This window comes from Acomys minous (assembly GCF_964271855.1).
Source record: "Acomys minous genome assembly, chromosome: 9".
In the NCBI taxonomy this organism is placed as follows: Eukaryota; Metazoa; Chordata; class Mammalia; order Rodentia; family Muridae; genus Acomys; species Acomys minous.
This window is the reverse complement of record NC_140490.1, coordinates 21557567-21585136: the sequence shown is the minus strand read 5'-3', so window position 1 is coordinate 21585136 and position 27570 is coordinate 21557567. Positions and strand designations below refer to the sequence as shown.

Genomic DNA, 27570 nt, shown 5'->3' with positions numbered 1-27570 from the left:
CCATTGTTGATGCAATTTTTCTTTTAAAAATTTTACATGTATTATAATTTATTCAGATTACATCCCGATTGTTATCTCCTTGCTTAAATCTTCATGTTCCCACCTTCTCTCCCTCTTCTGCCCTTTTCTCCTCCCCTAGACCTCTGACAGAAGGTGACCTTCTCCTCCACCATATGACCACAGACTATCAGGTCTCATCCAGATAGCCTGTTTCCCCTTCCTGTCTGCCCATTGGGCTTCCCCACCAAAGGGAATTGATCAGATCAGGGGCACCAGAGTTCATGTCAGAGGCAGTCTCTGCTCTCTCCACAACCGTGGAGAATGAGCTGTCCATTGGCTAGATCTGAACAGGGGGATCTAGGTTCTGTATGCATTGTCCTTCGTTGGTGCCACAGTTTGTGCAGGCCCCCTGGGTCCAGATCTGCCAGCCCTGATGGTCTCCTTCTGGTGTTCCTGAACCCTCTAGGTCCTTCCATCCCCCAGTTCTTCCATACCACTCAGTGTTCCACCCAGAGTCCAGCGGCGAGTCCAAGCATCTGTCCCGATCCCGATCACCTACTGGATGGAGTCTCTCAGAGGACATCTACTTTGCGCTAATATCCACTTATAAGCTAGTATATATCATGTGTATTTCTGGGCTTGGGTTACCTCACTCAAGAAGATCTTTTCTAGTTCTGTCCATTTGCCTGCAAATTTTAAGATTTCCTTGGTTTTAATAGCTGAGTAGTATTTCATTGTGTAAGTGTACCACTGTTTCTTTATCCATTCTTCAGTTGAGGACCATCTAGGTTGTTTCCAGATTCTGGCTATTACAAAGAAGGCTGCTATGAATATAGTTGAACAAATGTCCTCATTATATGGTGGAGCGTCTTCCAGGTATATGCCCGGGAGTGGTATAGCTAGGTCTTGCAGTAGCACTATTTCCAATTTTCGAGAAATCACCAGATTGGTTTCCAAAGTGTTTGTACAAGTTTGCACTCCAATCAGCAATGGAGGAGTGTTCCCCTTTCTCTACATCCTCTCCAGCATGTGCTCTCACTTGAATTTTTTGATCTTAGCCATTCAGGTAGGTGTAAGATGGAATCTCAGAGTCATTTTCATTTGTATTTCCCTGATGGCTAAGGATGTTGAGCATTTCTTTAGGAGTTTCTCTACCATTTGTTGTTCCTCTGTTGAGAATTCTCTGTTTAGCTCTGTGCCCCATTTTTAGTTGTATAATTTATTTTGTCGGTGTTTAATTTCTTGAGTTCTTTATATGTTTTGTATATTAAACCTTTGTTGGATGTAGAGCTGGTGAAGATCTTATCCCAGTCTGTAGGCTGTCTTTTTTTTTTTTCTGTTGACAGTGTCCTTTGCCTTACAGAGGCTTTGAGTTTCATAAGGTCCCATTTATTAATGGTTGATCTTAGAGCCTAGCTGTTGGTGAGTAGAGCTCTTCTCTACTATTTCTTCTAACTGATGTAGTGTGTCTGGTTTTATGTTGAGGTTGTTAATCTACCTGGACTTGAATTTGGTGCAGGGTGATAAATATAGATCTGTATGCGTTGTCTACATGTAGACATCCAGTTAGACCAGCAACATTTGTTGAAGATTCTATCTTTTTTCCACTGTATGGTTTGGCTCCCTTGTCAAATATCAAGTGTCCATAGGTGAGTGCATTTATTTCTGGTTCTTTGATTTGATTCCATTGATCAACCAGCCTACTTCTATGCAAGTACCATGATCTTTATATTAATTTTTCTCTATAGTACAGCTTGAGATCAGGGATGGAGATTCCTCTGGAAGTCTTTTATTGTACAGGATTGCTTAGGTTATTCTGGGTTATTTGTTTTTCCATATGACATTGGGAATTGATCTTTCAGGATCTGTAAAGAATTGTGTAGGTATTTTGATAGGGATTGCATTTGAATCTGTAGATTGCTTTTGGTAGAATGGCCATTTTTACTATATTGATAAGAAGTCTTTCTATCTTCTAGTATCTTCTTCAATTTACTTCTTCAGTGATTTGAAGTTTTTTTAAAAATACAGGTCTTTTACTTGCTTCGTTAGAGTTACACCAAGATATTTTATATTATTTGTGGCTATTGTAAGGGTTTAGTTTCCCTAATTTCTTTCTCAGCCCATTTGTCATTTATATACAGGAGGGCTACTGATTTTTTTGAAAATTAATCTTGTATCTGGACACTTTGCTGAAGGTGTTTATCAGCTGTAGGAGTTCTTTGGTGGAATTTTGGGTGTCACTTATGTATACTATCATATCATCTGTAAATAGGGATACTTTGACTTCCTCCTTTCCTAAGTGTATCCCCTTGATCTCCTTTTGTTGTCTTATTGCTCTAGCTAGAACTTCAAGTACTGTATTGAAGAGATATATAGAGAGAGTAGGCAGCCTTGTCTAGTCTCGGATTTTAACGGAATTTCTTTGCGTTTCTCTCCATTTAATTTGATGTTAGCTATAGGCTTGCTTTATATAGCCTTTATCATGTTTAGGTATGTTCCTTGTATCTATGATCTCTCCAAGACTTTAAATATGAGTGGGTGTTGTATTTTGTCAAACTGCTTTTTCAGCATCTAAGAGAATGATCATGTGGGTTTTTTCTTTCAATTTTTTAAAAAAATATGGTGGATTACATTGATGCAGTTCCGTATATTGAACCATCCCTGCATGTCTTGGATGAAGCCTACTTGTTTTTGATGAATGATATCTTTGCTTTGTTCTTGGATTTAGTTTGTGGGTTACTTTATTGCATATTTTTGCATCCATGTTCATAAGACAAATTGGTCTGAAATTTTCTTTCTTTGTTGGGTCTTTGTGTGGTTCAAGTATCAAAGTGACTGTGGCCTCATAGAATGAATTTGGTAATGTTCCTCCGTTTTTATTTTGTGGAATGGGTTGAAGAGTACTGGTATTAGCTCTTCTTTGAAAGTCTTGTAGAATTCTGTGCTGAAACCATCTGCCCCTGGGCTTATTTTGGTTGGGAGACTTTTGATGACTCCTTCTATTTCTGTAGGAGATATAGGACTATTTAATTTGTTTCCCTGATATTTTGATTCAATTTTGGTAAGTGGAATCTATCAAGAAAATTTACCATTTCATTTAGATTTTTCAAATTTTGTGGCATATAGACCTTTGAAGTAAGACCTAATGATTCTTTGGATTTCTTTAGTATCTGTTGTTATGTCCTCCTTTTCATCTCTGATTTTGTTGACTTGAATAGTATCTCTCTGACTTTTATTTCATTTGACTATGAGATTGTCTATCTTGTTGATTTTCTCAAAGAATCAGCTCTTGGTTTTGTTTATTCTTTGAATTGTTTTAGTTGTCTCTAATTTATTCATCATCTCTGAGTTTGATTATTTCCAGCTGTATAGTCCTCTTGGGTGTGTCTGCTTCTTTTTTTCCTGGGGCTTCCAGATGTGCCATTAAGTTTTTGCATAAGATGTTTCCAATGTCTTTATGAAGGCACTTAGTGCTATGAACTTTTCTCTTAGCTGCTTTCCTTGTGTCCAATAAATTTGGGTATGTTATACTTTCATTTTCATTGAATTTTAGGATGTTCCTTATTTCTTTCATTATTACTTCTCTGACCCAGTTATTATTGAGTTGGTCAATTTCCATGTATGTGTAGACTTTTTGTTATTTTTGTTGTTTTTGAGGTCCAGCTTTATTCCATGGTGGTCTGATAGGATACAAGGTATTACCCCAATCTTCTTGTATCTGTTGAGGCTTGCTTTGTGACCTAGCATGTCATCAATTTTGGAGAAGGTTCCATGGGGTGCTCAGAAGAAGGTAAAGTCTTTTGTGTTTGCGTGAAAATTTCTGTAGATATCTTTTATTCATGACATCTGTTAGCGTCATTATTTTTTGGTTTAGCTTCTGTTTCATTGACCTGTTCTTTGGTGAAAAGGGGGTATTAAAGTCTCCCACTATTAATATGAGGGGATTGATGTGTGCTTTAAGCTTCACTAATGTTTCTTTTACAATTGTGGGTTCCCTTTCATTTGGGGAATAGGTGTTTAGAATTGTGATGTCATCTTGGTTGAGTTTTCCTTTGATGTGTATGAAGTGTCCTTCCTCGTCTCTTCTGATTAATTTTGGTTGAAAGTTTATTTTATTAGATATTAGAATGCCTAATCCAGCTTGCTTCTTGTGTCTATTTCCTTGGAAGACCTTTTCCAGCCCTTTACTCTCAGGTAATGTCTATCTTGGCTGAGTTGTCTTTCTTGTATGCAGCAGAATGTCAGATCCTATTTACACTTCCATTCTGTTAGTCTATGTCTCTTTTTTGGACAATTGAGACCATTGATGTTGAGCGAGATTAATGATCAGTTACTTTTAGGTCTTTTTATTTTGATGTTGATTATGGTATGTGTTTGTATGCTTATCTAATTTTTATTTTGCTAAAGTGAAGCTATCTATTTCCTGAGTTTAGTTAGCCTCCTTGGGTTGGAGTTTTCCTTCTAGTATCTTCTTTAGGGCTAGGTACTGTTTAAATTTGTTTCTGTCATGAATAATTTGTTTTCTCCATCTATGGCTATTGAAAGTTTTGCTGGGTATAGTAGTCTGGACTGGCATCTATGATCTCTTAGGGATTGCAAGACCCCTGCCTAGGCCTTTCTGGTTTTTATAGTGTCAGCTGAAAAGTCGGGTATATGTTACTTGGCCATTTTCCTGTTACACTTTTAATATTTTTTCTTTATTCTGTACATTTAGTGTTTTGATTGTTATGTGCTGGGAAGATTTTCTTTTCTTGTCTACTCTATTTGGTGTTCTGTAGGCCTCTTGTATGTTTATAGGCATCTATTTCTTTAAATTGGGGAAATTGTCTTTTATAATTTTGTTGGAAATGTTTTCTGGGTCTTGGATCTGGGCATCTTCTCTTTTCTTAATTCCTATTATCCTTAGGTTTCATCATTTGATGGTGTCCTTGATTTCTTGGATGTTTTGTGTCTGGAATTTTTTAGATTTAACATTTTCTTTGATGGTTGCATCAATTTCTTCCATTGTATCTTCTACACCTGATATTCTTTCCTCCATCTCTTGTATCTGTTGATCATACTCACCTCTGTAGTTCCTGTTTTTCCTCAAAGTTTTTTCTTTTTGGGATTTTCTCAATTTGTGTCTTTACCATTGTTTTCATTTTCATCTTTAGATCTTGAACTGTCTTATAATTTTCTTCACCCAATTGTTTGTGTTTTCCTGTACTTCTTCCAGTGATTTCTTCATTTCCTCTCTATAGGCTTCTGTCATCACCTCTCTAAAAGCCTCAATAAGTTTGGCTGTATCTTCCTGTATTTGTTTACAGATTTTATTCATTTCCGTAGTTATCATCTTCATTACGAATGATTTAAGGCCATTTTCTTATGGTTCAGTTGTATTTGAGTTTCCAGGGTTGATTGCTTTGGGATAACTGGGTTCTGGACACACCATATTATTTTGGCTTTTTTTGTTTGTATTTTTATGCTGGCCTTTAGCTATCTTGCTGTCTCTGGTGTTGGGTGTTAGTTTCTGGTGTCCTGCACTGGCTGTTGAGAGCAGCTTATAGATGAGTGACTATAGGTTGAGACCCCTCACCTGTGGAGGATCAGGGAACTCTTCAGGTGGATGAGGCAAGTGACCTACGTGCAGACCTGGGAACTTTCTGCGGACCAGCTGGGTAACCTGAGGTCAGATTTACCTGTGTTCCATATTGTGATGTCTCCTCTTGTCAAGAAGACTTAGACGCTGGTGTTAGTTCCTTCTGAGACACAGTGTGCAGGTGCTGCATGCCCTGCCAGGCATTCAATTCAGGTAGACCTTGGAGCCTGTTGCCATGTCTGCGTGGACCCGGAAACTTTCCTTGGATTGGCTAAGAGACCTGAGGTCAGGTCAAGACAGGGTTTCTCTGTGTAACAACCATGGCTGTCCTAGAAGTTACTTTGCAGACCTAGTTGGCCTCAAGCTCACAGAGATCAGCTTGTCTCTGTCCCCAGATTGCTAGGATTAAAGATGTGTGCTACCATGCCTGGCTTTAGAGCTTTTAGTTGTTGTTGATGATGATTTGAGAATCATAAGGACTTAGATCTGGAATTATTACATTTGAACAAATGTTTAGTATGATTAGACTAGCCCATATCTTATTTGATGCCATTTGTAAAAGTAATTCGTAATTTACCAATGAAGAAACTTAGCATACTTAGAGGAACAACAAAAACAACCCAACACCCCATACCAAGTAAACACATTATTATCCTCTTTTCTTGCTTCTTCTGGTTGGATTACCCCTTTCTGTCTTAGAGTAGATGCAAAACATGCATTAGTTGTAAATAGAACAGCTGACAAAAGCAATGGGCAATATAGCAAAGATGGTGGTGAACTAGGCAGATTTATGAGTTTTGCTTTGTGGGCTACTTTGTGAGAAGGTCATGTAATTGATATGTGTGGGATCTTTGCACCATGTCTTTATATATATAGATTTGGCAATGGGTAAGGATGTGTACATTTGCCTTAGAAATTAGATGAGTTGTTGATTAGGTCTATGCCCTCAGTGAAAATTTCATGGGAATGTTTTTAATCACATGGATGTATAGCATAAATTGGAAGATGACTTAGATCTCATTTGAAAGGGCAGCAGTACAGAGTGTCTAGAACTCTGCTATTCAGTGCTGAGCCATCTGCCACACGAGGCCATATACATTTACTTAGCAAAGTCTAAAATGCAGTGCTATAGTCAGAATAACAGTGCTTTTCACATTTAGTAGCGTCATGTGGCTAATGCTACGCTATTAGACATTTCTGCCCTCTAACCGTTGCCTAGAACAGGTATTGACTTGGGATCCAGATCTGGCCCTTTGCTTGATTTTATAAAATCTTATTAGAACCCACCATGTCTATTCATCTACTGGTCTGCTTTCTTGCTGTAACAGAGCTGGGCCGCTGTTGCAGAGCCTCTGTGGCCTACAGAGCCAAGTGTGTTTACTGTCTTATCTTTCATAGGAAAAAAGTTGCTGACCCTTACAGTGTGACCTTTGTGAATCAGGTCAAATATGCAGGCATTAGAGTGTCCAGCCAGGACTCCTTCCATAGTGTATAAAGGCCAAGTAGCTTGTTGATTCTTATCCAAAAGCACAACTTTTGCTTTACAAAGCACCTTTTTTAAATACCTATATTTTGTCTTAAAGTTATTGTAATTATTTTACTGAGTATGGGGCAGCACACAGGTTCCCTGACAATTCCTCTGCAGCAGGCAAGAGTGAGGAGAGCCAGCTCAGAAAGGTCTCCCCATCAGGGTCGTACACTGATGCCTACAGTTGTCTGTCTGCTACCCATCCTTCTATCAAATCAACACAGTTTAAATTAGACCCATACATACGTCATAATAAAGACAGAGGTGACATTATGTGGGCAGCTTCTGTCCCACGTTCAATAATTAAGTGGTGCAATGGAGAGACGGTGCTTTGAAGTAGAAATGAAGTCACTCTCTTGGTGAGAACAGCGAGATGGTATTTCTACACTCCAGCTTTGAAGTTGAGAGTGTGACATAGTAAGTCTATCAGCGGAAACATCCAAGGCATTTTCTTTTGTTTTTTGTTTTTTTCCTTCTATTAAGATTGCTGTGTATAGGCAGAGGAACAAGTTACCTACATCTGTCTCTTGAATAAAGCAATTTAGTTGAAATTAGCTCTAATTGGTGGATCATGGGGAAAGGATCTCTGGTGGCAGGGTAGGATACAGTCAAGTGCTATGTCCTCCCATCAGCTCAACAGGAAAACCACAGTCTCCCTATCTCATGTGTGGTTACACACAGGAGGGTGGTTTTCGGATGAGATAGGTTACATCTCATTATGTCCTGTGTTGAAAGATGTGACTTAAAACACACCCAAGGGATGAGGAGCTTATTCTCAGAAAAGGTGACATGGAACAGTTGCTTGTGGTTTGATTTCTGACTCATTCCAAAAGGCTCTTGCCAGCACAGAAGAGAATGGGAAAATTTTTGCTGGCTTCTCTGGGACATCTATGCTGCTAGCTGGCTTTAGCCATATATCTGTAATATAGTATAAATGACTGCTGTCACTGGTCATTCCTTTAGGACACAGTATAAATGGCCGCCGAGCTGGCATAATAGATCCTCTCTGTAAGAAAGATTCTGCAACCAGGACCTTTGTGTTTGGGAGGTGGTGGGATGGAGAGTGGGAGGAGAGGTAGAAGGAAAATTGTCTGGGTCTGTGGCTGTGTGGCTTGGCTCTTTGGTTGGTGAGTTTCAACTTGTACAAATACCCAGGCTCTTTTTGACATGTGTACAATAAATCAGTGGGATAATAATTATGCGCGTACAGAGATATGCCACATGCCTCTTAACATAACATTTTATTTTTAAAAATATCTTCAAAGAACCCCACAGCCACATTTCTTATTTTGCTATTTCCTTTAATGTTTCCTACACACCATCTTACACCATCCAGAGTTCACGCATTGCTCAGCAGTTGGGGAACTAGTGAACTGGCTTGTGCTTTGTGTCATCTTTTCTTGTTTGTAAGTAATTACCAATACATCTAAAAAAAATAGGAATGATCAAGTCCTAGCATTTGGAATTAAAATGTTTTGAAAAATGAAGGGACAAACCGCTTAGGAGTGGGAGGTATGTGAATATGTACGATCTCCCTCTTAACATTTGTGTGTGTGGGGGCATGTCTGAGTTCAGAAATCAAGAAAGTGCTCTCCTTGCTTGTAGTAGAATGTTCCCACTGCGAGTTGAGTTTCCTACATCGCTGCTATTGTTGTTGCTGTTTGTTGATAGGATACTTGAACAAGTTAGATTACTTCTCATCTATCCTATTTTAACCTTGTGAGTTTCATAAGAAACTTCAGCCTGTGTGTTTATAGACCCTAGACGCCCACAGTTCAGTCCAGCTACATATTTAATGTCTTAAATTGAAGCAGAGAGATAAAAGTACTGCCTAAGTGATCATTGGCTCTTTTCTCAAATGAAGACTTTGTTTCTGCTTTTTTTTGAGCATCTTTCTCGCCCACTTAGCTTGATGCCAAAACACTAGTTAGTCATGGCACTGCATAGGCACTCTTTCTAGAAGATGTGTTATAGTCTACAGGACCATCTGTCTGTTTCGTTTTTTTGTTTTTTGTTTTTACTGATTTGTGCCACAGATAGGTCAGGGAGTTGGTCCACTGTCTAAATGCTTGCTAGCTAACAAAGAATATAGAGGTTCCTCACTCTGAAAGGTGAGGCCACTTAGTTGTGTAGGCCACTGAGTGCCATGGCAAAGGCCCATAGCTTTTATTTTTAACATGTAATCAAAGCAGATAAAAACATACAATCTATAGATATTCATTGCAAAAAATTCCTCATGGTAAAGGCATACTTATATTCACATGCAGTGATACGTACAGGTTCAGGTACCTTGTGGCTACTCCAAAGTTGTCCTGAGAGCAATGACTTCTCCTCTATAGAGTGCATGCATGTTTTTACTTAGCACATATTTTTGTGCCACATATGGCATGAACATCGTTTATGTGTTATTGTAAGACACAACAACCAAACTGTTCTCATTAGGCACACACTCGATTCAGCACATGGTTATATGATGCAGAATTGGTTTATGGAGTCCTAAACTCCCAGCAATTTCATTACCACTCACTACTGGTAACCCCATGTAGATTCTTAGCTAGACTTCATCTTCTTTCTGTTGTCTAAGAGCAGATAAGTAAAGGAAGAAAAGAAGATGGTAATAAATACATAAGTAACTAGTCTCTTAAGAGCTAAAAGTTTGAAAACTATTCAAAATGTCCACTTATGTGTACTATAATTGAAGCTAAAGTCAAGGTTTCTCAGAAAAGGTACATTGTGTGGAGGTGCAGACTCCTGGGCTTGGCACAACAGAAGTTTACTGCCCATGCTTGGAGATGCCTCAGATGGTTGTGTAATTCACTCAGGCCTTCCTTCAACCTGTAGCATAGCACAGTGTGCCATTTGTGGGTCTTTTATTGGGCCTCAATGATGTTCAAGGTGCTGGTCAATAGGGACGACTCCTAACTTCAGGAGTTTCTGGTCTCTCTCGTTCCCATTTGATCCATTACCAAAATGTCTGGCTAGTGCTCTGCGGCTGCCGAAATGAGTTCTAGAAACTGTGGGTTAACATTTTCCGTGTGATGCCTGTGCTTAAACCTGATTGTCACCTATGAAAGCACTGTCCAAATTGTTCTGGCTTAAGGTTAAAAAAAGAGAGATCCAGATAAGGATGTGAATGGAAGCAACTGGGGTTCTAAGTATTGAGCTGTTTTCATCAGGAAAAAACTGTTTCCTGGGAGTATCGTAACTGGATGGAGGTTTATGCAGAAACCTGGTGAAGTTTTATAATTATATCTTAATATATGAGTTCACTAGGCAAGACACTGTTCTAATAAGAAGAAAAAAAAAAAGAATAACCCAGGGGCATGAATCTTCAAGGTAACAACTGCAGCTATAACAGTAACACTATATTCACAATAATTAGGCCATCACTCAAAGTCTTAGAGATGTTAACATATTTTAGAAAGTTTATATTGTTTATTTAGGTCTTATTTTTAAGAGGTGTGTGTGTGTGTGTGTGTGTGTGTGTGTGTGTGTGTGTGTGTGTGTGTGTATTCTAAGTACCAAAAATAAAAGAATGGATGGCAGTTATTTACTGTGCTCTCTCTTAGAAGCAGAGACCAAGTGTTCCCTACATTTTCTGTGATATACAGATTGTACTTTTCTAATGTAAACATTTCATTAGATTCTTAGCAAAAGTGGCATAATCATCCCAGGGATCTTATGGAAGGTGCTGATAGAGGGAGGATGTGTTTTCTCAGCCCATGGTGGCATCTTTCAATGTCTGAGTCACCAGTGACTCAGTGTGATAACTTGACCATGGAGCAAACTTGAATTATAATGTCTTAGGATGACTCATAAAACCACATTTCTAACAATGAATATGTTAAACAGATAAAAGAGCACATATCCCTATTCTTTAGTCTGTCTGCTCTGACACCAGCTCTCTGCCACACTTTACAGTGACATGAAGGTTAGTGTGACAGGGAGTTGGGAACACCATATGGCCTCTAAGACTAGATGCGTGCATTGTGGCACCTTGCAACTGGTCCCCATATTCAAGAACCTCGAGGCCTTTAAGACCCACAAGCTTGGAACAGGAGAGTAGTTCTCTTGTTTTATTTTTTTTAAATGTTTGCCATAATATATTTTTTATTTTATGTGGGATTTCCAGAGAGGGATTTCTACTTCCTGTCTCACTTCCTGCCCTGCTTCCTGGGAAGTGACTTTCTCACCACATCAGTTCAAACTTCAAGAGGTGATCAGTACTGTCTTTCTTCAGATCGACGGCTGCAGATTGCCCTGCATAGTCAGTGCATTTTCAATCGCAGGTGCTTTTTTAGACTTCCCTAGCACACAGCCAAGCCAGTTTTGCAGGCTGCTCTTAAACACCCTTTTGGCATTGTGCGTACAGTGTTCTGCTTTTAAGCCTTGCATGGAATGCCTTTAGAATTAATAAATTAAGGGACTTGGTTGAAAAAAAATACAAAGAAAGTCCGCCTGTCATTTATATTTTTTCCAGTTCAGTCCCCTTATTGGTTTCACAAGTTTTAAATGTTTTTATGTGGCAGGGGGAAAGGCATCGTTTGAAATTTTTATTGATAACATTTTTAACTGCAAGAAAAAGACATAAACCTGCAGAGCAGGAACTATCATGGTGGCCACAGTTGGGAGGTCTGCAAAATGCTTTATTGCCAATAGGAAAAAAAATGTTGGGAACCACAGTCATTATAGGGGTCACCACCTCGGCTGCACACATCCCACTCCCATTTTGAGAGCACGGTTGATGGCAGCATCAAACTCCACACTTTCCTTCCACTAATGTCCACAGGTTTTGTTTTGATTTTTTCTTTATTAATGATGTGGAAAGTTGGGGGGGGTCACATAAAAATGAGCCAAGGTCAGATTTTGTGAGACCCAGTGTGGTAAAAGTGTCCCTGTATCTAGCCAGAGAAGGACCTGACTTGGCCCTCTGCTCTTTATAGCTGTTTTACAGGTTTTCCCTATCCTGCTGACTTCGGCAGGCAGCCTCTTGCTCCCCTGAGGTACAAACAGTAACGACTTGTGGCAAAAGAATCAAAATGGAATGCAAGGATCGTCTGAGCTGTAGTGAAAACATTCTGTGGCTGTTGCACGTCAGTTTCTGGGTCATTAGAAGATGGTATAGATGCCCAGTGACACCATCCCCTTCCACAGGTCAAGAGTCTAGTACAGTTGCTGTTCCTGTTCTCAGAAAATGGTGTATTTAACACCTTGTTAGGATGAAATTGCTTCTGACTTTATAAACACAGGTGTTCGGTTTGAATCCTAATGAACTGTGAAATAGGTAGATGTCTAAAAGGAAATTCTATAAATTGTGAACAGGGCTCTGTCAGCACACTAAATGGATTAGGAAAATTCATTGTCTGCCCTGTAACTGAACACCAGTGTGATGCGTGGCCCTGAATTAGTCCTGAAAAGCCAATAAAACAGAGGAAGAAAGTGGAGCCTCAGAGATGTTGATTGTGGGGGTTCCCCACCACAAATGAATCTGGTGCAGAAGGGATTGGAAATCAGAATGGCCATTCAGAGAAAGGCCGAGAAGGAACACATATGAGCAGACAACACAGAATTTATGGAGCAAAACCACAAACACCTTATTTTCCATTGTACTGAAATAGTGCTATTTTACACTACTCTTTTTATATGTAATTCTGCTTTCAATTTTATATTGTTACTGCAACTCAAATCTCATTATAAGTGTTCCAACAAAAACCCCCTTTTAATCAAAAACTTTCCAAGACCTAGTCATTGTAGACATCTTTTGAGCAACCTATTTTTCTACTGGAACAAAAGAATGTGGTCCCCCTTTTTGAGCTCATGGGGATGTTATTTGACCCGGGTGGCCAAACATGTAATTAAGATAACTGAGTCATTTTAATTTCTGCATTAAGCCCTTTCATCATCTGCTGCCATTGTTTTGGGGCAGAGAGATAGGGAATCAGAGTTCTTTTGTTTTCTTTGAGAGAAAAATAAATGGATCCTTACTGCTTTTGGTGGTTGTACTTCTGTTTGGTAAAGGTCTTGCCTATCACAAGTTGTGGCTAGAAGGGACAGTGTCCAGTTAACCAGTTATCTATGAGGACATCCATACCCATGGATGAGTGTTAACTAGTGTTAGACTGTTTGGGGGATCGGCTATGTCTGTGGGAAGCTGCCCCACTATTGAAAGAGGGTGGCAGAATCAAGGGGGAGTGCTCCAGTAGAATTTTCAGGCTTGCATGCTTTCCATTTGAAAAACGAACATTCTGGGAAATAGAATTTACTAAGTATTTTCACCCCATTTCCCCCCTTTTGTGAGTCTGCATTTAGAAAGCAATTTAGAGTGTGACTTTGCTCCCCAACACTGGCTCCCTGTCCACTTCTTGTCTCCCTTGAAGAAGAACCCAAGTGATACAATTAGATTTTTTTGATGGGCATTTCCACAGCAACCCCAAATGCCAGTTATATCACATGGCAGGGCCTCTGCAAGAAAATGCCACTCCTTTTAGCTGCACATTTTTCTTTGGATTTAATTCATATATTGATTTTATATAGATATCTCTTGCTCTCCTTTTATCTTTTTTTTTTAAGGCGATACAGCCAAGGTAGTAAATTGTACAGATTTTAATCCTAGGGAATTAGTTTTATTTAACAAAATATATTGAAGTCTACAAAAATTTTGGCATTTAACTTAAAATTTTAGATTTTATTCATTATTATTGGCATATATGAATATGAGTTAACTATCAGGGTTTTTTCTTTCCTCTGTGAGATCCTGGGATTGAACTCATGTCACAAGGCTTGTTTGGCATGCTTCACCTACTATTTTCAGATGTAGGCAATTTCTCAAGTTTCTCTAATTAGCATTTTCCCCACACTGTTACTTGGTAGTTGTTTATTTATAACTGAATGGACTGTGACTTGGAGTTGTGACATCTTCCCAGGCATGCTGAGGGTGACTCCTTGGTTGGGTACCGACCACACTGGCTATCAGGAAGTCTCTCCATAGCAATGACGTCAATGAGTGAGCGCCTTTTCAGCCATTCAGTGAGCATTTCAGAAAGGGAAGTGGGGGAGGACCCAGCTGTCTCTGACAGTATTGATGAGGCTGCCTTGGCTCTCCAACCTGTTTCCCATCCGCAGCCTGGAAGCCCATTTTACATTAACTACATCACTTTTAACTACTTGGAAAACCTCAAACTGCATTTGTACTTCCTATATACCCTATGCTCTCATGCACTTGCATTCACATTTCTGAGAAAGACAAAGCATTTCAATAAACTATGGGCATACAGAATCATTTTGGTAACCTAACTTGATCTCTGGTAAGTTATTTCTAAGGTCCTTAGTATGTGTCTGGCATGACACTAGGGCAGAAAGTTTAGAGCAAGAATAATTAGGAAGCTTGATGTAAACCAGTCTCTTAGAAATGCTTGCTCAAATAAGACCCAAGCAAGGACAGTATTGTTGACTTTGTTAATGTAGAGGTGGGAAAATGTTACAGGGTCCTCCACCTAGACAAAAGCTCTGGAAGGAGAGTTAGCCTCTCCCAAAGGCGAGTCCTCTATTGGTTGTCTAGTACCATGGTTAGTCTTGAAACCATATATTCATGGACAACAAAATTGGACTCATTAGGTTGCACTTACATATATTTGTACATATGTGTGCAACAATAATAATCAAATAAAAAGATGCTACCAACTTGAGCATTGGGAGGACACAAAAAGGGTTTCAGGGAGGTGAGCTAAGATGGATTGGAGGGAGTGGAGATAGTGATCTGATTCTATTTCAGCTGAAACATAAATACTTGTTAGAGCTGAAAATTCACTATTATTCTCTTGTATCTCAGAGGTACCTGGTCTTAGGCAATGCTTTCTGTTAATACTAGGAGAAAATGTGAGTTAACTCTTATATAGATTAGAGGAAATACCTTTAACTAAAAAACTTTTTTCTTTTTTCTTTTTTCTTTCTTTCTTTCTTTCTTTCTTTCTTTCTTTCTTTTTTTCTTTCGCTTATCTGCATATCTGTTGTGTGCATGCATGTGTACACACACATACACACACACACGTGTGTATGTGAAAGCTAATGTTACATGTCTTCAATTTTTTCCCTACTTTTGAGACAGAGTCTCTCACTGAAACTTGGATTTACCAACTTGGCTAGACTGGCCAGGCAGGCCCAGGAATCCTCCTGTCTCCATCCCTGCTGTTCTGGGATTGCAGAGCCATTTTGCAGTATCCAGATTCATTTTTATGTGGGTTCTGGGATTGAATTGAAGTCCTCATAGTTGCCCAGCAAGCCCTTTACTGAGTCATCTCCACAGCCTCTGACAGAGAATTTTATATGAATGATGTATAAAAAAGAAAATTTGGTGGCAAACAGTTTTTGATCGTGACAATTATTGAGCACAAAATCAAAATAAAGGGCTATTATTTCTAATGAATGCAAGTTTTGAAAATAGATAGGCAAGGAACCAAGAGCCTTATAAAAAAAATAGACCCAGCTGCAATCGGCATACAAAGACGTGAATGTAAATGTATCCGATGCTTTATGCTTAATCTGATGAGATAAATGCACATTATAACTACATTGAAAAATAATTTTCACCTGATGGGCAAAAGTCCAAAAGTTTAAAATGTTTTCTGTTGGCAAGACGAGGGGAAAACTAAACCTCGAATAATGATGGCCTTCAAGCAGAATCATTATTTCCTTGGGAGGATTTGGCAATGGTTACCAAATTTTCCGTGTTTACCTTTGTCTTGGAATCTCATTTCTAGAAATAGCTATCAAAGGTACCCTGGCAAAAATATGAAAATACTCAGCATTCATAACTCTTATCCACAAACACTGGAAATACAGGACATCTACCAGGACCACACTGCTTTAACTAATCACTGTGATCTATAAGAGGGAATGCTATGCATCTGTGCAAAACACAAACTAGGTCGTGGCACACTGATAGGGGTGATGCCTAGATTACACTGTGAAGAGGAAGAAGAGCAGGTGAGTAAGAGGGTTGTGCATGCTTGTTTATATATGGGTTAAAGGGCTATCATGACATCTATATGGATGCAAGCAAATAATAAAATCAGTAATAAATACTGGAGTTGACAGGGGCAAGGCCTAGATATTTTTTTTTGTAGGGGAAGGGGGTTCGAGACAGGGTTTCTCTGTGTAATAGCCCTAGCTGTCCTGTAACTCTTTTTGTAGACCAGGCTGGCCTCGAACTCATAGAGATCCACCTCCTTCTGCCTCCAGAGTACTGGGATTAAAGTGTGCGCCACCAGGCCTGGCTAGACGTTTTGAATGAACCTCATATTATAGGCTTGTCTTTGAACTGTGCAGGTAGTTTATATAATTTTAGAGCCAAATTAAATCTCGAAGCATAATCCTCAAATAGAAGAAAATGAAGCATTCCTTTATGTGCAATTTGAAAAGCAGCATTCTAGGGAGCCGGTACCTTGCAAATGCCTTGAGTACAGAGTTCTTTGTGTGTCCATCTCTAGTAGGTTTACTTGAGGACAAACAGAAAGGTAGAAACTCCTTAAGAGTCCTTTGGTAATTACACTACGTGTTGTAGTGTATGCATTATTGTCTAAACCGATGTATCTGACAAGCTGCACCCAGTGAGTACTGCTCTTGATGTCATTTGGAATTTTCAGCATAGGTTAGAGGAAGTGCATAGACCATTCTAATCAGCAAGGGTTCATATTAGACTGGAGTGTCTCAGTTCATACTCTCAGGTGAACTCAGGGTATGTATGCTTCATGCTGAAAAGTAAGCACATGCATATTTTATAAGTGGCATATCAGGTGATATGTGCTAAATATACATAGATATGTACTAATGCCGCATACTTCAGCCATGCCTCAGAAAAATCCTAGAAATAAGGACAATAAGGAATGCTTACCACTGCCTCATCTCACTGTCTTCCTAATCAAGGCTTTTTAGATGTGGATGAATCCATGTCTAGGTCAGGAAATGTTGCCTGGAATGGCTTGGCCAGTGGGGAGGGGGGTGCCAATTACTGACAGCACTAGGAAGGGACTGAGGTGAGTAAAAGCTACAGCTGTGTTGGCACATGCCCGTCATTCCAGAGGTGGAGGGAGGAGGACCAGGAGTCCAAGGCCAGCCTGGGCTACAACAATGGGACACATACAAGCTAATGAAGCCATCCTGGGCTACAACAATGGGACACATACAAGCTAATGAAGCCATCCTGGGCTACAACAATGGGACACATACAAGCTAGTGAAGCAGTCTTTCTGAAGAAGTGTGATGCTTACGGAAGTACTAAAGTCTAGGAGGCAGCTGGCAAAAGACATTCAGCTGAACATTGTCAATGAGCTCCCCACGAGGAAAACTCCCCATCACATAACTTAGGCTATATGCTTTGACTAGAGAGAGGCAGCGAAGGGACCTATAGATTAAAAAGACTTAGCAACGTGTCACTCATTACAATGTATAGACCTTACTATGGTTATAGTTGAGTAAATGGAATGGTAAAACTGTGTGCCAACTGGAAAAATGTAAAGGCTCAACAAATAATATATGAAGGGATAATTGGTAAATGGTTTTACGATGTAATAATGGTTTTGGCTTTTGTAAAAAAAAAAATCTTTATCTTCTAAATAGGTATGACAGTGTTTACAGATGAAATAAAGTAGCGTTTGTGACCCAATTTTAAATAATGATGGAAGCTGAGAAAGAAAACAGCAGCCCAGAAGAAGTGAGCCCTGTTGTATGTAGTTTTTCCCCTAAAAGGAAGATTTCAAAACAATACAATGTGTAGGATAAGCTACAGCGCAGTTAAGATCAGGGCCACAACATCCTGTGGTGTCAAGTAGCTCAGCAGGCATAGCAGGGAAGGATGCTCAGTAACTTGTGTGAGATCTGAGGGGAAGACAAAGCGTAGACTTGCAGGGACCTGTGTCCTGAGCACTCTGCTAGAACACCAGTCCCGTGCACGTCCACATGAAGCCTTTCTTCTGCGCACCGTCTCATTTGCATTACCTCCAAGATGAAACTTACAACTCAAGCTGGGAATGTTTCTATAGTTCATAGTTTTCATTTTTCCTGGCAACGTGGTGCTTTTTACTGGTGACTAACATGATTAAAGTGCTTGTCACTGGAAAAATCAGTGGGATGAAGTCACTAATGACGTTAACACAATCAAACACATTCTGTCCAACAGGAATTGTCATATGTCATCAAAACTAAAATGATAGAATCACATCACATTATTAAACACTTATAGGTGCCAAGCCCATTTGTTTTTTTGTTTTGGTTTGGTTTGGTTTGGTTTTTGGTTTTTGGTTTTTTGAGACAGGGTTTCTCTGTGTAGCCTAGGCTGTCCTGGACTCACTTTTGTAGACCAGGCTGGCCTCGAACTCACAGCAATCCGCCTGCCTCTGCCTCCTGAGTGCTGGGATTAAAGGCGTGCGCCACCACGCCCAGCCTGCCAAGCCCATTTGTAATGTCAAATAATCCCCAAGTCCATCCACTGAGGTTTGTACTTGATGCTGGTGGGTTCATTTTATACAACATTGTATATGCGAAGTGTTCATGGTGAGAGTGGACCTGCAAATCATACATATTGACTGGGAGGGCCCAGGATTGGTTATGTGAAATCCACTTGTTCCTCGTCTCCCCGCTCCCCACATGTAGTTCCAGAAGCAAAGACAGTATTGTAGAATAAACTGTACATTGTAGGCAGAGACAGGAAGGTGTAAAACTCTGGCCATTAGTGTGCCTATTAGGAAGCCTCCAGAGAGACTTCACAGAGGAGGGGGCACTTGATGTAGAGCCCAACAAATGAACTATTTACTAGAATTGAGGAGGAGGAGGCAAAAAGAAAAAAAAACAGCAGAAGACAAAATAGCCTAGGGCCTCAGCGGGTAAGAATGCTTGCTGCGCAGCTGTGAGGATGTGAGTTTGATCTCCAGCAGCCATGTACAAAGTGTGACAGGTCACGCATGTATTTGTAACCCCAGTGTGATGCGGGGCAGAGACAGAGGGATTGCTGGCCTCCAGTTGAAGAGAAACTAGCAAACTCCAGGTTCAGGTAGAGAGCGTGCCTCGAAGGACTAAGGAGGAAAGTGATAGAGCAGGAAACCCCAGATCTTATCTTGGCTGCCACATGCACATTCGTGCTCACTTGCACACATGTGTATAACACACACACACACACACACACACACACACACACAGAGTAGGTGGGGAAGAGAAAGACAAAAGAAAAGTTCATGGAGTGAAGAACAAGAAATAGTAATTTCTTATGTATGTAGGTGTAGGGGATAGCACGGGGTATAAAACGTAGCAGTTGAGATTATAACATGTGGTGACAGACACAGCTTGGTTTAGAGTCCAGCTCTCAGTCTAATGAGAATTTTCATCCACTTTTCACTCAATAGATATTACAAGACTCTCCTAAATAGCAGCAAAAAAGAAGTGAGCCAAACAGGTAGACTCCATTTTTTATGGAGCTTACACTATGTTCTGCAATGCTAGAGTTGTGTGTTGTGGATCAGGTCAAGGAGAAAAACAAAAGTGAAAGGTCCACCTAGGTGGTGTGTGTGTGACTGACTCTGCAGTGATTCTGGCGTCAAGGATGCAAGGACTGAGGTGTCAGGGATGAGTGGGATAGAGTGCCACTGGACACGGAAAGCAGTGCCCCCCACGTGCAGTGAGAATGCTGTGGGAGTAAACTTGGAGAGGCTGGAGGTCCCAGACCACAGCAAGAAAACGGAACTGGTGCACAGTACAGTGAGAAGTCACTGGGGAGAAGAAGGCAGTAGATAGATGATGTGATTTCCAGTCCTAAAAGGTGGCTTTGCTGTGTGTGAGCCTGTTGCTTTGAGGCCACAGCAGACACTGTGGTTTGGTGAGATGATGGCGTAGACCCAGTGTTAATGTAAAAGTGAGAGAAGAGCATCATCCAGATAACTCGTGTAACAAAATCCCTGGGTGCTGGTGCATTTCTTACAGTTTTGGAAGCTGAGAGGTCCAAGGTCAAAGTGCCAGTAGAAGCAGAGTCCAGTGACAACCAACGTTATGGTCTTTAGAAGTGTCGTTCCCCATGTTGTTCTACATGGTAGGTCTTCAGAAGCTCTAATCCCAGGCTTGCGAGTTTTGCGCCCATGAATAACGGCCTCTCAACGACTCCCTGCATCATCACCTTGGGAAGTGGCATCCTGAAAAGTGGATCACAGCTGAGCCAACATGCAGACCACATCAGGCTAGAATCAGAACGTGTGGGAGGATTGGAGATGGGATTTAGAGGAGAACTCAAGGTTTGGTTCTCTGGTATTTGCTTAGAATAAGTGTGTGGGCAAGTCATGTATCTCCTCAAACACCAGAGAACTTTCACATGGGTCAAATGCGATTAGACGTATGTCTGTGGTGGATGCATTGTTCTGTCAATCAGATATGTTTTGTGTTCTCTTGGGGTACCTGAACTTAATGAGGAACAAATGCCCATAGGTTGGTAGAGAAGTTGAGGTGGGCCAAAGAGGAGGCATTTAGCAGAAGGCAGGAGGTGGCCGAGCAGAGAGGAAGCCGGCGCTGAAAAGGAGAGCACCAGTAGGAGCCACAGAAGCAATGGGAGTGAGACGGCAGGACCTGGATCATGCGATGCTCCTGCAGATCGGAGGGGTTTCTGTGTGGGGGTACTGTTGCCCACAGTTTTGGGGGCCTTCCTTGTTCCATTATCCCTTTTTACTTGGTGAACCCTTAATTTGTCTCCATTCACTATAAACTGAATGAGCCCGACAAGACAACCAGACTTCGTTCTGTCTATTGGAGGGTACGTCTTTATGCTACTAATCGATTTTTATCCATTTTAAACTATAAAATTATGAATATACATTTGCATTGTCAAAAATAGGTTTTTGAAAACAAAATACTTTATTTTTTTCTATCAAACAATTTATTTCAATTATAACATGGCTTAATGTGGTGCTTTTGCTCATTTTAATTTTTTTCCTGTATTTACTGAATCTTTTAAATCTTTTTAAAAAGCATTCCCTCTACTTTCAGGAATTTCTTACACTCATCAGAATGGCTAAGATCAAAAATTCAAGTGACACCACATGCTGGCAAGGATGTGGGGAGAAAGGAACACTCCTTCATTGCTGATGGGAATGCAAACTAGTACAGTCACTTTGGAAATCTATCTGGTGCTATCTTAGAAAAAATGGGAATAGGGCTTCCTCAAGACCCAGCTATTCCATTCCTTGGAATATACCCAGAAGATGCTCCAGCACACAACAAGAAAATTTGCTCAACCATGTTCATAGCAGCCTTATTCATAATAGCCAGAACATGGAAACAACCTAAGTGTCCATCAAAATACTTTAAATAAATGTTCCTCTCAGTACTTTTTTAGGGTCTCTCTGTATAGCCCTGGCTGTCTTGGAACTCACTGTTTAGACCAGGTTGGGCTTCAGCAGATACCTGCTTACCTCTGCCTCCTGAGTGCTGGGATTAAAGGTGTGCGCCACCACATTCAGCCCCTCAACCCTTTTTTAAAGGTTTGCGTGTGAGAGAGGGGGCAGGGAGGGAGGGAGGGGAGAGAGAGAGAGAGAGAGAGAGAGAGAGAGAGAGAGAGAGAGAGAGAGAGAGAGAGAGAGAGAGAGAGAGAGAGAGAGAGAATATGCCAGAGAACATCATGAAATCCTTACATTGCAAGGATTTCAAGGATTAAACTCAGGTCATTAGGCTTGGTGTTAAGGACCCTGAACCACTGAGCTTACTCCCCACACCGTTAATTCGTCCTAGGCACACCAAAGCTGCATCCTTCCCTAGGGTCTTTATTGGAAACGTTTCCTCATAGGCTTGGTACAAGCTGTGCACCTGTGCCAGGACTTGTGACCGTGTTTTAGAGGCCCTTCCAATGTAATGAGAGCATACTGGATGTGAGCAGAGCAACTCCCCCTTCTTTCAACTAGGTCTTCCAGGGATCCCTGCTCTGTACACATGGTGCTGTCACACTGTTGCCCGTCAGGGTATAACTCCACACATAGCTGCTGCAGTGAATCGTTCAATCGTAGAGGGACACAGTTTATTTTCAGTTCTTCTTACATTATAGAATTAGGAACTGGGCTGTGTTATTGTGGAAACTTTCATCCATTTTGACAAAGCCAAATAATCCTAGAGAGGTCCGTTGACACTGGCTATGCAGTGACGTGTGTTGGCACCGGAGTATGGCTGAGATCTGAGTGGGCTTGTGCTGGTGCGGATGGCAGTCAGCATCCATGGTGAGAATGTTTATGTTTTATGTTGCTTTAAGGAGGAATTAGAATTCCCAGCAAGGGAGCTCAGACATTGCCGTTTCCTTCAGAAAAACTTCAAACCCTGCCCCCCCCATTAACAACTAGTTTTAGAAAAAATATATATATTTACATACATATATTAGCTTTTCTAAAGAAGTCTTCTAAAGATATGTTTAGCAAGTAATTCTGAATTAAAGAGCTTGATTATACATGCAAAGGATAAACATTATCTTCAAAGCTTAGCCTTACCATGAAATAGCATGCTTAAGAACGAAAACATCAACTGTACTAAGTGGTTAAACTTTGGTATCTTTGAAAGTTGAGTATTTGTATTTTTGTAAATCAATAAAAAATTTAAATAACTTTGGAATGGAGAGATGGCTTAGTGAGTGAGAGTGCTCACGGCTTAAGCAGGAGGACCTGACTTCAGGTCCAAGGTCTGATGGTGTCAACAAAGTGGCTCCATTGGTAAAGACACTCACCACCAAGCTTGATGGCTTAAGCTCCATCTCTGGGACCAGGATGGTGGAAGGATAGAACCAACTCCAAAAAGCTGTCCTCTGACATCCATGGCCTTGGCATGTGTGTGGCACACACACACCAAACAAACAAACAAACAAACAAACAAACAAATCTGCAGTGAAAGCTGACAATGACCATAAAGGCCCCTAACCCAAGCACTGTGAAGCAGGGAAAGACAGTGTCTGGGACTTGGTGGCCACCAGCCTTGCTTCAGGCTCACTGAGATACCTGCCTGAAAGAGAATAGAGTAGAGAGAGAGAGACAGAGCAGGATATCTGGAGTCCTCCTCTGGCTTCTACAAACAAACTGTGCGTATCTGTACACATGTGCACACATACCACACACATAAGTCACAAATGAGCAGCACTCACACACATAAGTCGTAAGAGAACATGGTAAGTGATGAAATCAAGGAGTTTCCTAATGTTTTTTTAAAATCACACTGTAATGTCTTAAGTCTTTCTATCTGTCTGTCTATCTGTATATGTAGGTATTCAGTACTTTATAGAGACAAGACTTCATATAAGCAGATCATCTTTCCACACCTAATGTATGGAGTAGGGAGAGTGCAGCAGGAGCTTGTTTGTTGCACTGCTTACACTCTGACTCTAGTGAAATCCATAATGGCCCCTCAGAGCAGAATCCCCACCTTAGTGCACAGGTCAAAGAGCTGAAACCCAGAGAGACATAAATGCAATTGTGTCCAGTTTCACCCGCTGACTTGTCTGCCTTCATTGCTCTCTCCACTGCACAATTATGGAGCTGTTCTGTCTCTGGGTTTGCCATAACTATAACTACCAGGAGCTAAAACAGTTACCCTTTTGGTACCCATGATGAACAGCACCATGGCCTGAATTCAGTTCTCTCGGGTCCGGCAAGCAGTTTTCCGACCTCTGCGATTCATCGGTCTGAATGAAATAAACACTGAGGTTTTGCACCTGGATGACTTTTGTTAACTCTTTGGTGTCTGTTGTGTCCCCTAATTATAGGCCAGAACATTCCAACAGGAAGTGTCTCCATCCGCACCCATGAGTGTCCCAAACTCATTCCTTCCTTCTCCTGTTGCTTTATTCATAAAATGAAACCTACAGTGAGAGATCTCTGCCTCCTCAGTAGGTTTTCTGTGGCCCAATATCAATACTTCAGTCACTGTCTTTCCCATCGCCATCTCTTCCTTCTTTCCTCTTGATATCTTCTCTAAGGAAGCTAATCATTTCCTCTCGTCCTTCTGCTCAGCTTGTAGCTCTTGTCTCCTGAATTGCCTCGAGTGTGTCTCCTTATAACCCAGGGCCTTCTGTATCAGCGTTACAAGGTCCAGCCATATTCCATAAAGCACGGGACTTGGCTCAGCTGGGACTGTGGGAACTTGGGGCAGAGCCCCCTCTGTAGGTGATCCTTACTTTCAGGAGCTAGAGGCCCAGTGCTGGTAGATCCTCTGACTTTTAAGAGTGACAGGAAATCTAGACTTGTGGGATTTGTTTTCACTGCCTCATTCACACATTCATTCATCCCTTCCATGGCTTCTCAAAACTACTGGCAAACAACTGAATTATTTTATAACAGTGTGCATATAAAACAAGACGCATCTGTTAAACATTACTTGCATTCTTAGTAAACCAATAAAATTTTTTTTCTGATTTTGAAGGTGATTGTCCGGCTCAGCTCTCTCCATATTCTCTACTTTTCGGTTGATCATTTCTTTGGTGTCTTTGTTTCCCATGAAGGTTGTCCCTAGCTTCCTGGCAGGTAATGGAGTGTTCTGTTTAACAGTAAGGTATGGGTATCAGGAGGCCTGAGCTGGAGCGTAGCTGTCACATAATGAGTTTGATATGTATTTTATGCGCTACAGACCACCAATAAAATATGACTAATAAGGACTTATCTGAATTGCTCAATTACCTACTTAGTAACTATATTTCATTCTAACTAGATATCTGACCAGTGGTATAGGTATTGGTGATAGATACCACATGAATAACCAGATAAGTGTTTACATGGTGTCCCTGAAGATTACTGCCCATTGGAAGAGAACGACAGTGGTGAGGTATCAGCAATGAAATTGTATCGAAAAGGGGACGTTAAATTACCTGCAGGGGTGAAAGGTGGATGTAGGCTGGGCTCTCGGTGGGAAGAGCTGTGTGATTTGAGATCTGAAAGTGAAGCTGTAGTAGTAAACTAAGTGAGAAGGGTTAGGGGCATATTTCTAGCCAACGGTCTGCGGCTGTGTGCCTCCTCTGTAAGGAATTGACCACAGGGCCTGGTTCAGCCAGCTTGAATAATGATTTAAACCCAGTCAGCCTCACTGGGTTTTGGCTTAACAGATCTTCTCACAGAGAAACAGCAAAGCAGCGCTGCCTCTTCTCAGGAGTCTCACAAGATGCCCTTTGTCAGTGCAGTTCTAGCTTTCTATGGTAGTGTGGTCCAGTGTGCTGCAGTACCAATTTGAAAACTGTTTGGCATAATGTAGTGGTTAAAAAAACCTGGCCAGCCACCAGTAGCCCAGGTCTAGTTGCTGTTTGCTATTGTAAAGAATGCTTTATTGGAATACAACCATGACCTTTCAGAATGTGTTATTTGTGGTCACTTCTCATTAAAATAAAGTTGATTAATGCAAAATCAAAAATATTTACCATTTGGCCTTAGCCTCCCTCTCCCCAAAATAAACCAACATGACAAAATCCACTGATGACTGCTTACATGTATTGGTGAGAGCTCTCTTAGAAAAATGGAATTATACCATGTATGTGTGTCTCTGCATGAGGCTGCGTAAAGGAAAGGATTGCCTGGAAAACACTTAGCTTGATAACTGCTACATAATATTTTGCTGCTATAATAATAATAATAATAATAATAATAATAATAATAATAATAATAATAATAATAAGTAGTAGTAGTAGTAGTAGTAGTAGTAGTAGTAGTAGTATCCTCTTTGTTTTTCTTTATTTCTTGGAATTCCTTCCTCTAATTGCTGAATCTGGTATATGTTAGTATCATTATGATACAACCAATACTAATGGACCTCATGGTTGCTATCCACCTGTGGTGTTTAGATCTGTCCCAGGAGCTTAGAGTGCACTGGCATCTTGACAATAATCTCATGAAGCAGAAGTATACACGTTTATAAGCCCACATTATTAGCAACAGACACCACCATTTGCTGCACGTTAACTCTTTGGCCACTGTGGTGCTCATGTTCTGATGACAAGCAGCTGAGACCAGGGGTTGTGGGCTTGATTCTCACAATTGGCAGAGCCAAAAATTCTAACTCTGCAGCCTTGAATGCACCCTCCACCACTGTGCTGGCCCATGTCCTATGGCTAATTATGGTAGAACAGTTAAAGGATGGCTTCAGCTACTTGTGTAGCCCAGCCTGCCTGTTGCCTGGCTCAGGGGTGCCTGCTTTATTGAATTGCCTCTGCTTGGTGGTGCCTCCCACTGTCTTGTGTATGCTTGCCTCTCAACCATGTGCTTTGGAGAAGCTAGAAGCTGGTTCTCTTGTCACCAGGCCCCTTTCTCCTTCAACCTTGGTGAGCACTTGGCATGAGCTGACTGTACAGTGTGAATAAGAATGAGTCTTTACTGACAGGAGCTCACTGTGGGTTCTGTGCATACCCAGTGAGGTACAGGCATGAGCTCACTGAGCTCACTGTGGGTTCTGTGCATACCCAGTGAGGTGTAACTAGTATCTCTCTTTCTCTTTCCTCCTGCTTCAGAGGACACGCTATGCTGTATCCAAAGACAGTGAGGAGAATGAAGAAAAGACAAACATAGATAGAAACACCGAGATTCGGTGGCTTCTCTCTGATGAAGAAGCCGCAGCATCCTGGAAGCAAGCATGTTTGTTATACACAGTTAAACAGGGCTGTGGGGTTATCGCATACAGCTGAATCAAGGAGGCAAGGTTGGCTCACAGTATACATCTGAGCCAACAAGACAGGCTTAGCTAATCTTTGTAGAAGCAATATCTGCAGAGGAGCAGACTCCAGGCTTGAAATATCCAAGGGGAGAAAGCTGTGATGGACATTTTCTGCATTCACTGCCAGCATTAACACTCGGATCCCCAAGGAAGGCTTTGCCACCCACATGCAGTTTTGCCACTCTCATGGCTGAGGCCTTAGAGTTCTTGTCATGCCTGTGTCCATGGCAACAGCACACATTCCCTCAGGACTTCACTCATTCAGAGCCTCCTGTGCTGTCCACAACCCTGTCCTTGCACTGCGTGCCATTTTCTCATAGTGGCCTTTTGAGAAAGTTCGCTTATCAGCCCGCCTTACTAGTGCTAGGATGCGTGATGAGGGACGTGGAAGTAGACGTGAAACGTCAGAGACATAGTGACTCAGAGGCCGTGTTCTCTACTCATGGACTAAATCCTATCTATGGACTAAATCCACTAAAATGCCCATTTTATCTGTTGTCTTCATCTTAGTAGCTACTCCTATGAAATGAGGTCAAATATATATTTTTTCCTCAAGGATTATGTTAAATTTGTATTGACACAGGGAATGCAGGTGTGGCTTATTTCCAGGTAAATGGAAAAGCATGGTGGAGAAACAGTAACAATTTACGAATTTTCAGACATAAACAGAATTATTTGTTCTGTTTAATAGACATTAAGCAACCCTGTTTAAAGTGAGCATTAGGCCAAGCACAGCATGGCAGTTGCCAATGGGCTTGTACAATGTGCATCCCAG

The 27570-nt window shown here is 41.0% G+C and overlaps 1 protein-coding gene across 20 annotated transcripts in view; it reads left to right on the top strand.

Annotated features, from left to right (window-relative positions):
* Positions 1 to 27570, top strand: part of ERC2 (ELKS/RAB6-interacting/CAST family member 2) — an 869527-nt gene that overhangs the window by 298219 nt on the left and 543738 nt on the right. The gene's annotated exons all lie outside the window — the stretch shown is intronic.